Source organism: Felis catus, chromosome B1 (assembly GCF_018350175.1).
Source record: "Felis catus isolate Fca126 chromosome B1, F.catus_Fca126_mat1.0, whole genome shotgun sequence".
In the NCBI taxonomy this organism is placed as follows: domain Eukaryota; kingdom Metazoa; phylum Chordata; class Mammalia; order Carnivora; family Felidae; genus Felis; species Felis catus.
Genome location: NC_058371.1, coordinates 53,510,166 through 53,524,964, shown reverse-complemented (window position 1 = coordinate 53,524,964; position 14,799 = coordinate 53,510,166). Strand labels below are relative to the sequence as shown.

General features: G+C 37.0%; 1 protein-coding gene across 3 annotated transcripts in view; it reads left to right on the top strand.

The window, feature by feature from the left end:
- The first annotated feature begins 1,435 nt into the window (after window positions 1-1,435).
- The window catches only part of ADAM29 (ADAM metallopeptidase domain 29), a 76,794-nt gene continuing 63,430 nt past the window's right edge, over window positions 1,436-14,799 (top strand). The window contains exon 1 of one of the 3 annotated variants that reach the window (XM_006930770.5): window positions 1,436-1,539. The gene's annotated coding sequence lies outside the window, so the exon portion shown is untranslated. Of the gene's footprint in view, window positions 1,540-2,410; window positions 2,430-14,799 lie in introns of those variants that run through there. The other 2 variants (XM_011281565.4, XM_045055667.1) reach the window with 2 other exon arrangements.

Sequence of the window (14,799 nt, the reverse complement as noted above, 5' to 3'; positions counted from 1 at the left end):
TTAAAATAAAATCAGGAATGTTGGAAGCACTCTCAGGGAGAAACAAGATCCAGGAATTTGCTTACTTGAGACATAAAATATTGAACGGAGCGTAAGCTGGTAAAAAGGATCAGCTAGAAGATTTTAACTGATTGCTAACATCCGAGTGCGGGTGAGCATGAAAGCTGTAAGCCACATGGGACAAATATGTTCACACGCCTTTATAAGCTTTTCCTCCACACACCCCACCAGATACATACAGAGATGATTGGAGATGAGATATATATATTTTTGTTTTTTCTTAAGAAAGCTTCCCTGATGGTGCTGTCTGGGGAGTGAAAAAGCATGCACTGACTAATGGTCACCCAGTCTCATCTTCTCTGTTTCCTTACGGAAGCAAAGCCTTAATATGCAAAACCTGTTGCCTGAGGGTACAGGTGGGAACCCAATGCAGTTGTGAGAGAATAAGGCCCTTACCCAAGGGCAAAACACATACTCAGCCCAACATGAGCTCTGGAGGAGGGGCATGGACCTTTGTGAAGGCCTCACATCTGGGACTTGTGTTTATATAGTACCTAACTAGAATTGCAACTTAACCAGAACTTCAGAGAATGACCCCCACCTCTCTAGCTCCTGACCACCACACTAACAAGATTTGAGTAAAAATAAAAGTGGAATATATTTAGGAAAGATGTGAGAGATCTGTTCGGCTGAGCAGCACAGAGTGGAGAAAAAATGTGAAATTTCATGTAGGAAAAGAGTAAAGCTAGAATTGACAGTGAAACTATTAAATCCTACTTAGCAAAGGCAGAGGGCTGTCCTTAAAAATCTTTCTCGGGGCGCCTGGGTGGCGCAGTCAGTAAGCGCCCGACTTCAGCCAGGTCACAATCTCGCGGTCCGTGAGTTCGAGCCCCGCGTTGGGCTCTGGGCTGATGGCTCAGAGCCTGGAGCCTGTTTCCGATTCTGTGTCTCCCTCTCTCTCTGCCCCTCCCCCGTTCATGCTCTGTCTCTCTCTGTCCCAAAAATAAATAAACGTTGAAAAAAAAATTAAAAAAAAATCTTTCTTGCAGACTCTTTAATTCATCAATTATATGTACTTTGAACAGAAAGAGTATTAGATAAATAATTGCACTCTGTTAGCTCAGAAATAACAGGGACAAAAATAAGGGGGGGGGCAGGAATTAATGAAGTTTCTCCAAGGGGAAGTCAAGTGACCAGTTTTCTTTTACCTCATAGGGTCCAGTTTCTCTAAATAGTTAAGGAAATCTTGAAAGTTTTTGATTGATATGCCCTATGACACCTGGCATCTATCCTAACACTCTTACTCAACTTCCCCCTGGGAGCCAGCAACTATCATATGCCGGGTACCTGTAATAACCATCAAACATTTTGTATGTCCCAGCCCAACTGTTACCATCAGACCTTTAACTGAGAAACATTCTTTCCTCCTTTGTGACATCACATCCACTAACTAAATAGGGTGGTGTAGGAGATTTACTGTAAAACAGATACTCTCCTGATGGCCTACTCCTGAACATTCCTGAGGACTCTCATAATCAGGTCATAGATAATTTAAACATTGATTTACTTGTATTCTTAATGGAAGTTGAAAGTCTAATGTGTAATCATATTTCTGGGCATAAATTATGCTGGTTTTCCAACATATTTGGACTGAACCAAATATTCAGACCGAACCCTGCTAACATCTACTTGCATCCTTCCCTCTAACACCAGAAACAAAAGAGCACCAAAATCGATGCAATGAAAGTCTAATAGAGAGATTAGTCATTGGATACCTTGTACTTTTCCTTATAATGCTTGTATTGTCTGGGGGTAAAAAAATCCAAAGGTCAGAGATATATATTTATTCAGAATCTCTGCAGTATAAATGTAATAATCATTTCCTACTTACCTATAGTACCAAATCCAAATATTCTCTTATCTTTAGTGTACCATAAGGCTGCATATTTCATAGCTATAAGTCTGTTTTCTGTTCTTTCAGCATCGTTTTTTTAGTCAGAGAGTCATTTCTTTCCTTCCTCCTGGGAAAGCCAAAGTCCTCAACGAGGATTTCAAGAGTATTTCCAATATTTTATTTTTTATCTCATGTATCAATTATCTTTTGTTGTACTCTAAAATTCACTTGAGCTCTGGAACCAATTCTATCTATCTATTTATTGTTTTATCTCTAGTAGGCTATACACTTTCTTTTTTTTTTTCTTTTTTTTTTAATTTTTTAATGTTTATTTTTGAGACAGAGAGCATGAACGGGGGAGGGGCAGAGAAAGAGGGAGACACAGAATTGGAAGCAGGCTCCACGCTCCGAGCCATCAGCCCAGAGCCCGACGCTGGGCTCAACTCATGGACCGCGAGATCGTGACCTGAGCTGAAGTCAGTCGCTTCACCGACTGAGCCACCCAGGCGCCCCGCTATACACTTTCTGAAGAGAAGTTAGTATTTTGTTAAAGTTTATTCTTTGGAACATAATTTATCCCAAAGAGAGATATTTCTCACTCCTGAAAAATTGTAACACGTCAGAAATGTCCTAGGTTTGTAACTAAGAGATCACACAGATGATTCCTAAGTCTCACTGGAAGGCAATGTGTTCCAAGGGTGTTCATTTCCTATTGCTGCACAACGAATTAGCGCAAATGTAGGTGCTTAAATCAACATACACATATGTCACAATGCCCATGGGTCAGAAGTCCAGACAAGGCTAGATGGGCCCTTTGCTCATGACTTTGAGAACTGAAATCAAGACATTAGCCACATTACAGTTCTCTTCTGAAGCTTGAGATGCTCCTCCCAGCTCATTAGGTTATTGACAGAATTTAGTTCCTCGTGGTTATCGCATTGAGGTCCTCTGCTTTTAAAAGCTGCTGCTACCCACTGGCAGCTTCCAAAGAAGAAGGGAAGCTTATGACTCCTTAAACACTGCTTCTTAAGTGTCTAATAGATTTATTAAAACACCCATTAAAAAGTGTATTACAATATCCCTAGACATCTAGATTTAATCGTGTTTGTTAATTAAATCTTAAGATGAAAACCAGAAAACATCAGGCAGGATACATTGTAACAGATCTCAATTCACCACTAGAATATGACTACTTCCCAGAGGCAAAAATATGCCCAAGTGACGGAATTTGTTGTGGTCCCAATAGCTTCCTGGCTAGGTCAAAAGAAGAGGGTTTTTATGTACACAATAGTAGAAAAAATTTTGGGATGGTTTATCATTTCAGAAAGCTTTAGAGAAAATAAAAGTGCTTAACCTAAGAAAGGATCCTAATTTAGAAGGGTCAGCAAATTGTAGGCATTTAATAGCTCTAATGGTTTTCAATAAACTGGCGATTTTCAAGATAGAAGTCCCTTCAAAAAGATATTAAAGCAAAAGAAAATGCCCTGGTTAATCATTATGCCAAACAGCCTGTCCTCACCAAAATCTCACTTCTCTCTCTCTCTCTCTCTCTCTCTCTCTCTCTCTCTCTCTCACACACACACACACACATCTATGCAGAAATTCAAAAAGAATATTATAAAATATTATACACTGCCATCCTTTTGTTCCAGAGTTACAAAAAGACATTTATTAATGGCTGCTTGTAACCTCAAATGAAATCTTGAAAAAATTTTACATGTCACTACCCACACATTTAGGACAAATTGCTCACTGTACTCAATCAACATTAGTGAAGAAACAGACTTCATTGCCTATTGTTGATGAGTGATGCCAAAAATGTACGATACTGTTGACAAACCTGTGAGGAAATTTTAACCAAAAACAGATCATTGGGTGGTCCCCAATAACTGATATTCAGTTGGCAGTACAAAAGCTTACTGGCTATTATCCAAAAGCTAGACAAGTATGTGTTACCCTGTTAAATGGTTATCTACCTTAAGGTTAGTAGCTGGGGACATCATCCATTTTCTCCCATCACTTTTAACTCTCAAAAGAAGAGTTAAATGAATTCAAGAATGAGATAAACTAGGTGTGCCTGGGTGCCTCCGTTGGTTTAGGGTCTGACTTCGGTTCAGGTCATGATCTCATAGTGAGTTTGAGCTCCTCGTTGGGCTCTGTGCTGACAGTCAGAGCCTGGAGCCTGCTTCGGATTCTGCCTCTCCCTCCATCTCTGCCCCTCTTCTGCTTGCACTTTGTCTCTCACTCTCTCTTTCAAAAAAAAAAATAATAATAAAATAAACGAGATAAACTAGATCTTAATTTTAGGAAGCAAATCCTAACCACTTAAAGGAAATTCTGGATTTTTGTTTTCTGTTCAAGCCTATTCACTTCATTTTTAAATAAAAGAACCTGAAATAGGGTGGATTCTACATGCTGTGGTTCAGAGACTAGACAGGAAGAGCTAGACAATGCCACCAACTCTTGGTCAAAATTATTACTTAATTGGACAGAAGCAGTAGTTCAGAATAGACCCATTTTAGATATAATACTGACTTTTGAGAGTGAATATATGTAATTTTAGGAGAAGACTATAGTGCTTGCATGCCTAGAGGTTTCTCTGGCATTTTTATTTTATTTTATTTTACTTTATTTTATTGTACTTAATTTTACTTATTTTTATTTATTTATTTTTATTTATTTATTATTTTTAAATGAAATTTATTGTCAAATTGGTTTCCATACAATACCCAGTGCTCATCCCAACAGGTGCCCTCCTCAATGCCCATCACCCACTTCCCCTTCCCTCCCACCTCCATCAACCCTCAGTTTATTCTGTTTCTAAGAGTCTCTTAGGATTTGGCTCCCTGCCTCCCTGGTTTTTTTTCCTTCCCCTCCCCCATGGTCTTCTGTTAAGTTTCTCAGGATCCACATAGGAGTGAAAACCTATGGTATCTGTCTTTCTCTGTATGACTTATTTCACTTAGCATAACACTCCAGTTCCATCCATGTTGCTACAAAGTAGTATTCCATTGTGTATATAAATCACAATTTCTTTATCCATTCATCAGTTGATGGACATTTAGGTTCTTCCCATAGTTTGGCTATTGTTGAAAGTGCTGCTATAAACATTGGAGTACAAGTGCCCCTATGCATCAGCGCTCCTGTATCCCTTGGGTAAATTCCTAGCAGTGCTATAGCTGGGTCACAGGGTAGATCTATTTTTAATTTTTTGAGGAACCTCCACACTGTTTTCCAGAGCGGCTGCACCAGTTTGCATTCCCACCAACAGTGCAAGAGGGTTCCCGTTTCTCCACATCCTCTCCAGCATCTATAGTCTCCTGATTTGTTCATTTTAGCCACTCTGATTGGCATAAGGTGGTATCTCAGTGTGGTTTTAATTTGTATTTCCCTGATGAGGAGTGACATTGAACATCTTTTCATGTGCCTGTTGGCCATCCAGATGTCTTCCTTAGAGAAGTGTCTATTCATGTTTTCTTCCCATTTCTTCACTGGATTATTTGTTTTTCAGGTGTGGAGTTTGGTGAGTTCTTTATAGATTTTGGATACTAGCCCTTTGTCCAATATGTCATTTGCAAATATTTTTTCCCATTCCATCAGTTGCCTTTTAGTTTTGTTGATTGTTTCCTTTGCTGTGCAGATGCTTTTTATCTTCACGAGGTCCCAATAGCTCATTTTTGCTTTTAATTCCCTTGCCTTTGGAGATGTGTCAAGTAAGAAATTGCTGTAGCTGAGGTCAGAGAGGTCTTTCCTGCTTTCTCCTCTAGGGTTTTGATGGTTTCCTGTATCACATTCAGGTCCTTATCCATTTTGAGTTTATTTTTGTGTATGGTGTAAGAAAGTGATCTAGTTTCATTTTTCTGCATGTTGCTATCCAGTTCTCCCAGCACCATTTGTTAAAGAGACTGTCTTTTTTCCATTGGATGTTCTTTCCTGCTTTGTCAAAGATTAGTTGGCCATACTTTTATGGGTCTAGTTCTGGGGTTTCTATTTTATTCCATTGGTCTATATGTCTGTTTTTGTGCCAATACCATGCTGTCTTGATGATGACAGCTTTGTAGTAGAGGCTAAAGTCTGGGATTGTGATGCCTCCCGCTTTGGTCTTCTTCTTTAATATTACTTTGGCCATTTGGGGTCTTTTGTGGTTCCATACAAATTTTACGATTGCTTGCTCTAGCTTCGAGAAGAATGCTGGTGCAATTTTGATTGGGATTGCATTGAATGTGTAGATAGCTTTGGGTAGTATTGACATTTTAACAATATTTATTCTTCCAATCCATGAACACGGAATGTTTTTCCATTTCTTTATGTCTTCTTCAATTTCCTTCATAAGCTTTCTATAGTTTTCAGCATACAGATCTTTTACATCTTTGGTTAGATTTATTCCTAGGTATTTTATGCTTCTTGGTGCAATTGTGAATGGGATCAGTTTCTTTATTTGTCTTTCTGTTGCTTCATTGTTAGTGTATAAGAATGAAACTGATTTCTGTACATTAATTTTGTATCCTGCGACTTTGCTGAATTTATGTATCAGTTCTAACAGACTTTTGGTGGAGTCTATCAGATTTTCCATGTATAATATCATGTCACCTGTAAAGTGTGAAAGCTTGACTTCATCTTTGCCAATTTTGATGCCTTTGATTTCCTTTTGTTGTCTGATTGCTGATGCTAGGACTTCCAACACTATGTTAAACAACAGCGGTGAGAGTGGGCATTCCTGTCGTGTTCCTGATCTCAGGGGGAAAGCTCTCAGTTTTTCCCCATTGAGAATGATATTAGCTGTGGGCTTTTAATGAATGGCTTTTATGATGTTTAAGTATGTTCCTTCTATCCCGACTTTCTTGAGGGTTTTTATTAACAAAGGATGCTGAATTTTGTCAAATGCCTTTTCTGCATTGATTGACAGGATCATATGGTTCTTCTTTTCTTTTATTAATGTGATGTATCACATTGATTGATTTGCTAATGTTGAACCAGCCCTGCATCCCAGGAATGAATCCCACTTTATCATGGTGAACAATTCTTTTTGTATGCTGTGAATTCGATTTGCTAGTATCTTATTGAGAATTTTTGCATCCATATTCATCAGGGATATTGACCTGTAGTTCTCTTTTTTTGCTGGGTCTCTGTCTGGTTTGGGAATCAAAGTAATGCTGACTTCATAGAATGAGACTGGAAGTTGTCCTTCCCTTTCTATTTTTTGGAATAGCTTGAGAAGTATAGGTATTATCTCTGCTATAAATGTCTGGTAGAATTCCCCTGGGAAGTGATCTGGTCCTGGACTCTTATTTGTTGGGAGATTTTTGATAACTGATTCAATTTCCTCGCTGGTTATGGGTCTGTTCAAGCTTTCTATCTCCTCCTGATTGAGTTTTGGAAGTGTGTGGGTGCTTAGGAATTTGTCCATTTCTTCCAGATTGTCCAGTTTGTTGGCATATAACTTTTCATAGTATTCCCTGATAATTGCTTGTATTTCTGAGGGATTGGTTGTCATAATTCCATTCTCATTCATGATTTTATCTATTTGGGTCATCTCCCTTTTCTTTTTGAGAAGCCTGGCTAGAGGTTTATCAATTTTGTTTATTTTTTCAAAAAACCAACTCTTGGTTTCATTGATCTGCTCTACAGTGTTTTTAGATTCTATATTGTTTATTTCTGCTCTGATCTTTATTATTTCTCTTCTTCCGCTGGGTTTGGAGTATCTTTGCTGTTCTCCTTCTAGTTCCTTTAGGTGTGCTGTTAGATTTTGTATTTGGGATTTTTCTTGTTTCTTGAGATGGGCCTGGATTGCAAAGTATTTTCCTCTCAGGTCTGCCTTCACTGCATCCCAAAGCGTTTGGATTGTTGTATTTTCATTTTCGTTTGTTTCCATATATTTTTTAATTTCTTCTCTAATTGCCTGGTTGACCCATTCATCCTTTAGAAGGGTGTTCTTTAACCTCCATGCTTTTGGAGGTTTTCCAGACTTTTTCCTGTGGTTGATTTCAAGTTCATAGCATTGTGGTCTGAAAGTGTGCATAGTATGATCTCCTTTATACTAATTAAGGGCTGTTTTGTGACCCAGTATGTGACCTATCTTGGAGAATGTTGCATGTGCACTTGAGAAGAAAGTATACTCTGTTGCTTTGGGATGCAGAGTTCTAAATATATGTCAAGTCCATCTGATCCAATGTTATCATTCAGGGCCCTTGTTTCTTTATTGATCCTGTGTCTAGATGATCTGTCCATTGTTGTAAGTGGAATATTAAAGTCCCCTGCAATTACCACATTCTTATCACTAAGGTTGCTTATGTTGTGATTAACTGTTTTATATATTTGGGTGCTCCCATATTTGGCGCATAGACTTTTATAATTGTTAGCTCTTCCTGATGGATAGAGCTGTAATTATTATATAATGCCCTTCTTCATCTCTTGTTACAGACTTTAATTTAAAGTCTTGTTTGTCTTATATAACTATGGCTACTCCAGCTTTCTTTTGACTTCCAGTAGCATGATAGTTAGCTCTTCATCCCCTCACTTTCAATCTGAAGGTGTCCTCAGGTCTAAAATGAGTCTCTTGTAGACAGCAAATAGATGGGTCTTGTTTTTTTTATCCATTCTGATACCCTATGTCTTTTGTTTGGAGCATTTAGTCCATTTACATTCAGTGTTATTATAGAAGGATATGGGTTTAGAGTCTTTGTGATGTCTGTAGGTTTGATGCTTGTAGTGATGTCTCTGGTACTTGCAACATTTCACTCACAGAATCCCCCTTAGGATCTCTTGTAGGGCTGGTTCAGTGTGATGAATTCCTTCAGTTTTTCTTTGTTTGGGAAGACCTTTATCTCTCTTTCTGTTCCGAATGACAGACTTGCTGGATAAAGGATTCTCGGCTGCATATTTTTTCTGGTCATCACATTGAAGATTTCCTGCCATTCCTTTCTGGCCTGGCAAGTTTCAGTAGATAGGTCTGCCACTAGTCTTATCGGTCTCCCTTTAAATGTTAGAGTGTGTTTATCCTTAGCTGCTTTCAGAATTTTCTCTTTATCCTTGTATTTTGCCAGTTTCATTATGATATGTCATGCAGAAGATCGATTCAAGTTACATCTGAAGGGAGTTCTCTGTGCCTCTTGGATTTCAATGCCTTTTTCCTTCCCCAGATCAGGAAAGTTCTCAGCTATGATTTGTTCAAGTACACCTTCAGCCCCTTTCTCTCTCTCTTCTTCTTCTGGAATTCCTAGGATATGTATATTGTTCCATTTGATTGCATCATTTTGTTCTCTAATTCTTCCCTCATGGTCCTGGATGTTTTTATCTCTCTTTTTCTCAGCTTCCTCTTTTTCCATAATTTTATCTCTAATTCACCCATTCTCTCCTCTGCCTCTTCAATCCGTGCTGTGGCTGCCTCCATTTTATTTTGTACTTCATCTATAGCTTTTTTTTTAGCTCCTCATGACTATTTCTTAGTCCGTTGATCTGTGTAACAATAGATTCTCTGCTTTCCTCTATGCTTTTTTCAAGCCCAGAGATTAATTTTATGACTAATATTCTAAATTTTTGTTCCGTTATATTGCTTAAATAGTTTTTGATCAATTTGTTAGCTGTCGCTACTTCCTGGAGTTTCTTTTGAGGAGAATTTTTCTGTTTTGTCATTGGGTAGTCCCTGCAGTGGCTCCAAACTGCAGGGCCCTTCCCCTGTGCTGTCCATAGAAACTTGTGTTGGTGGGCGGGGCCACAGTCAGACCAATGTCTTCCCCCAGCCCAACACTGGGGCCACAGTCAAACTGGGTGCACCTTATCTTCCCCTCTCCCAGGGGCAGGACTCACTGTGGAGTGGTGTGGCCCCTGTCTGGGCTACTTGCACACTGCCAGGCTTGTGGTGCTGCTTCAATGGGATCTGGCGTATTAGCCAGGGTGGATCCACAAGGTGCACAGGGACAGGAGGGACAGGCTTAGCCCCTTTTGCCTTCAGTGGTCCCCTGTGGGAGGGGCCCTGCAGCACTAGGAAGGAGGAAGACCTGTGGGAGGGATTGACCCACAGAAGCACAGCACTGGGCATTCACGCAGCGCAAGCAAGTTCGGTGACAGGAACTGGTTTCTTTTGGATGTTCTGCTGGGGAATGGGAGAGGGAGATGGTGCTTGCCAGCACCTTTGTTCCCCAGCCGAGCTGAGCTCTGTCTTCAGTGTCTCAACAACTCTCCCTCCTGGCGTCCTCTCGACCTCCCCATTCTCTCAGAGCAGAGCTGTTGACTATAACATTCCAGATGTTAAGTCCCGCTGGCTATCAGAACACACTCCATCTGGCCCCTCCGCTTTTGCAAGCCAGACTCCGGGGCTCTGCCTTGCTTCGTGGGCTGCCCCTCCACCACCCGGCTTCCTCCCACCAGTCCATGTAGGACGCACAGCCTCTCCACCCTTCCTACCCTCTTCCAAGGGCCTCTTGTCTACCTCTTTGGCATTTTTAATATTACTAAGAATGTTCTGGGGAACAAGGAATTATTAAATTGGGTACTTCAGTTGAAACTCCCATATTGGTTCTTCAGACTCTTTGGATTAGGAAACAATGAGGTGAGTAGTTGCATATTGATGATGACACAATTGTTTGTTTGTTCATAAGCACGAAATTCAGCAACAACTTAGATCCTGCTCCAGGAGTATATTTGTCAAAGTGCTGTTGTAACTACCCAACTTAAGCATAATAGTAGAGAACAGTGTTTAAAGAACTATTGTTGAAAACTAGCATCTCTGGTAGTAGTACCCATCATTTTGTGTTTTTAACAAGTTTAATAAGGGACTAGTAGGCAAACAAGTTTGAGGATCATTGGTATACAAAAGATAACAATGTTTTTTTTTTTCCACAGAAGGCAATTATTGCCCTTTTATACTCTAGCAATATCAACAACAGTACATTGTTTTTCATGTACTAAGCTAAAAGTGAGGAAGACAATAGATCAATTTTGTCAACTTAGATAAATCAAATATAAGCAATTACAAATAACTAAGTAATCAATGTCTATATCTTTAGAATGTAAAAGTGAACTTAAAAACATCAAAGAAATGTTCTAAAAATGTAAACTGCTCTGCTAGTTTTCAAGAAAAAAACTTTTGGGGTATACATTATATATACTTGACATGGTCTTCTGCAATAATAGAATATCCAAAATTGTTATCTAATTAAGTAAAGATATTTCAATGGGCCATGAAATGACAGGCTGTGGAACAGGGGTTGAATAATAATTATGTATATACAGAGTGCATATCTATAGATTGATCTTAGAAAACATATAGACAAAAATATCAATAGACATTAATATATAGGATTCCCTTCAATCATAAACAAACATTGACACTTAAACATTATGTTTACATCACAGATGTGTAAAAGGAGAACATTCACTATCACATTAAAATGAATGATACTCATAGGAGATAAGAATAAAATAAAGATATATATCACTACCAATGTGATCAGTGAAGTACAAACTTCATGTCTGAGTGTTGTATATTCAACCTGTATACTCTATGTTAACTTAGGATCTATATTTAATCTTTGACAGGTATGAAAACTCACAAAACAAGTACTATACAAATATAATCTATGGGACAAATAACTGAATAGGTACACATCATCCTGTTAATAATTGTCACTACTGGGAAGAAGTATGAGATTAAGGATAAGAAAAGAGTTTTCATTCTTAAGAAATCTGAATTGTTTAAAAATGAGCATGTATCCTTGAGTTACTTTTTAAAATTTTAATGACAATTAAAATATAATTACGATTTAGATACCCAAATATATTTACATAGATACTTGGTAATGTTCCAAGAAAATATTTAGTCAACTTAAAAAGATATCTGTGTTAGGGGTGTCTGGGTGGCTCAGTAGGTTAAGCATCTGAATCTTGATTTTGGTTCAGGTCACGATGCCAGGGTCATGGAATGGAGCCCCTCATGGGGCTCTATGCCCAGTGTGGAGACTATTTGGGATTCTCTCTCTCCCTCCTTCTGCCCCTCTCCCCTATTCATGTTCTCTCAAGATATCTCTGTTAAATACCATAAAAATCAACGCAATATCTGTCTTTCTGTCTGTCTCTATCACTCTCTCTCTGAACACACACACACACACACACACACACACACACTAAATAAAAAGATTTTTTCTTAATCTTCAAGACATATACAAAATAATTATATTATGAAACTTTTGTTTGAAAACCAGTTAAATTTGTCTCTAATATTTTTATAGCTTTCAATGGTATAAATGAATACAATCCAGAAATTATTTCCTATGAAAATAAGATTTATACATGAGAATTGCTCTGGAAGAAAACTTATCTTTTTCACAATGGGGATGATTATAAAGTTAAAAGTACAACATTGTTGCAAATGGAATTATGAAGAATAAGGGTAAAATAAGAGTAAAAAAGTGCTTAAATGAATGGTAATATGAGATCATTTTCAAACATAGGATTTTTAACTCCCAGAAGCCACTTTAAGGAGAAATGATTAATGGTCCTTAAAATTCATTTTATGTAGTGTTATATTGTTATACACTTAACTATAATACCTCTTTTTTCATTTTAATATATAACAAAAGATAAAAATGTTAAATGATGCTTTTCCACAGAGTATTAAAAGGTATATACAGAGCGACATCAAAAAGGAGAGTTACAGAAACTATTTATATAATAATAATATATTATTTATTATGTATATAATAATTACATATATTTATATAATAATTACATATTTATATAATAATTGTATAATATTTATATATTATATAATAATTACATATATAATAATTTATATAACAATTACATATATTTATATAATAATTACATATAATAATTTATATAATAATTACATATATTTTCCTGCAGGAGTAGCTGTGGTGTTTTTGGTAATTATTTATTAGTAACTAACACGGGCCATAGAACAACCAGGGCCATCCCTAAATGTATCTTTGTCTCATACACCAGTAGCAACTCTCTTTATGCTTAGTACATGCATTTTGTATTGCCATACTTAAATATTTCCAATGAGCTATTCTTATGTTTTTAAATGTGGAAAAATTTCTTCAGTTTTTTAATTGAAGTATAGTGGCATATAACATTATGTTAGTTTCATGTGTACAATATAATGATTCAATATTGCAAAATAACCACTGCAATAAGTCTGTCATCTGTCACCATCTGTCACCATGCATAAGCAAACTAGTGTGAGTGTGTGTGTGTGTGTATGTGATGAGAACTTTTAAGAAATACTTTCTTAGCAACTTTCAAATGTGTAGTTCAGTGTTATAAAATATAACCACCATGCAGTGCATTACAGCCTCATGACTATTTTATAACTGAAAGTTTGTAATTTTGAATCCACTTCATCCATTTCACCCATCCCATACCTCTGGAAACCATTGTTTCCATAAACCATTGTTGGTTTCCATAAACCATTGTTGTCTTTATCTATGAGCTTTTTTGTTTGTTTTGGGAGATTTTAAATTTTTATTATTGTTAGTGTTTATTATTATTATTATTCCACATACAAATGAGAATAATATGGCTTATCTTTCTTTGTCTAACTTATTTCACCTAGCATAAAGCTGTCAAGGTCTATCCGTGTTGTTAAAAATAGCAATGTGTGTATATGTATATACACCACATTTTCTTTACCCATTTATTCATTGATGGACACTTAGACTGTTTCCATATCTTGGCTATTATAAATAATACTACAATGAACATAGGGGTGCATGAATATTTTTGAGTTAGTGTTTTTGTTTTCTTTGGATAAAAGTTCAGAAGTGGAATTGCTATATCATATGGTAATTCTATTTTTAATTTTTTTGAGGAAACTTCACATTTTTTTTCTATAGTGGTCGCACCAGTTTACATTCATACCCACAATGCATAAGGGTTCCCTTCTCTCCACATCCTTGCCAACAGCTTTTTATTTCTTGTCACTTTGATAAAACCATTCTAACAGGTGTGAGGTAATATCTCTTGGTTTTGATTTGCATTTCCCTGATAATTAGTGATGTTGAGCACTTTTCCATGTACCTATTGGCCATCTGTATGTCTTCTTTGGAAAAATGTTCACTCAGGTCTTCTGCACATTTTTAAATGTGATTGTTTTTTGCTATTGAGTTGTATGGATTCTTTATATATTTTGTATGTTAACTCCTTATCAAATATATAAAAAAATATTTCATCCCATTCCAGTTTTCCTTTTCATTTTGTTGATGTTTTCTTTTCCAGTGAAGAAGCTTCTTAGTTTGATGTGGTTCCACTTGTTATTTTCTGCTTTTGTTGCCTTTACTTGTGTAGTCAGATCCAAAAAAATCACTGCCAATACTATATCAAAGAACTTACAGCCTATGTTTTCCTCTAGGAGTTTTATGATTTCAAAATATACATCCAAGTCTTAAACCCATCATGAATTATTTGTGTATGCTTAAGATATGGGTCCAGGTTCATTCTTTGGCACCTGGCTGCCAAGCTTTGCCAACATCATTTATTGAAGAAACTGTCCTTTTCTCAGTGTATATTCTTAATTCCTTAATCATAAATTAATTACCCATATATGCATGGGCTTCTGAACTCTATTCTGTTCCATTGATCTATGTGCCTATTTTTATGCCAATATCATACTGTTTTGAGTCTATGGATTTGCAAATATAGTTTGAAATCAAGGAATGTGATACCTCTAGTTTTGTTCTTTTTCAAGATTGCTCTGGCTATTTGGAGTCTTTTGTGAGAGAAGATATTTGCAAATGACATATCTGATAAAGAGTTAGCATTCAAAATATATAAAGAACTTATACAATTTAATGCTCCAAAAAATGAATAATCCAATTGAAAGCTGTTTTTAAATATATATAAACAATATTGACAAGCCTCTAGCTAGATTCGCCAAGAGTCTTGGT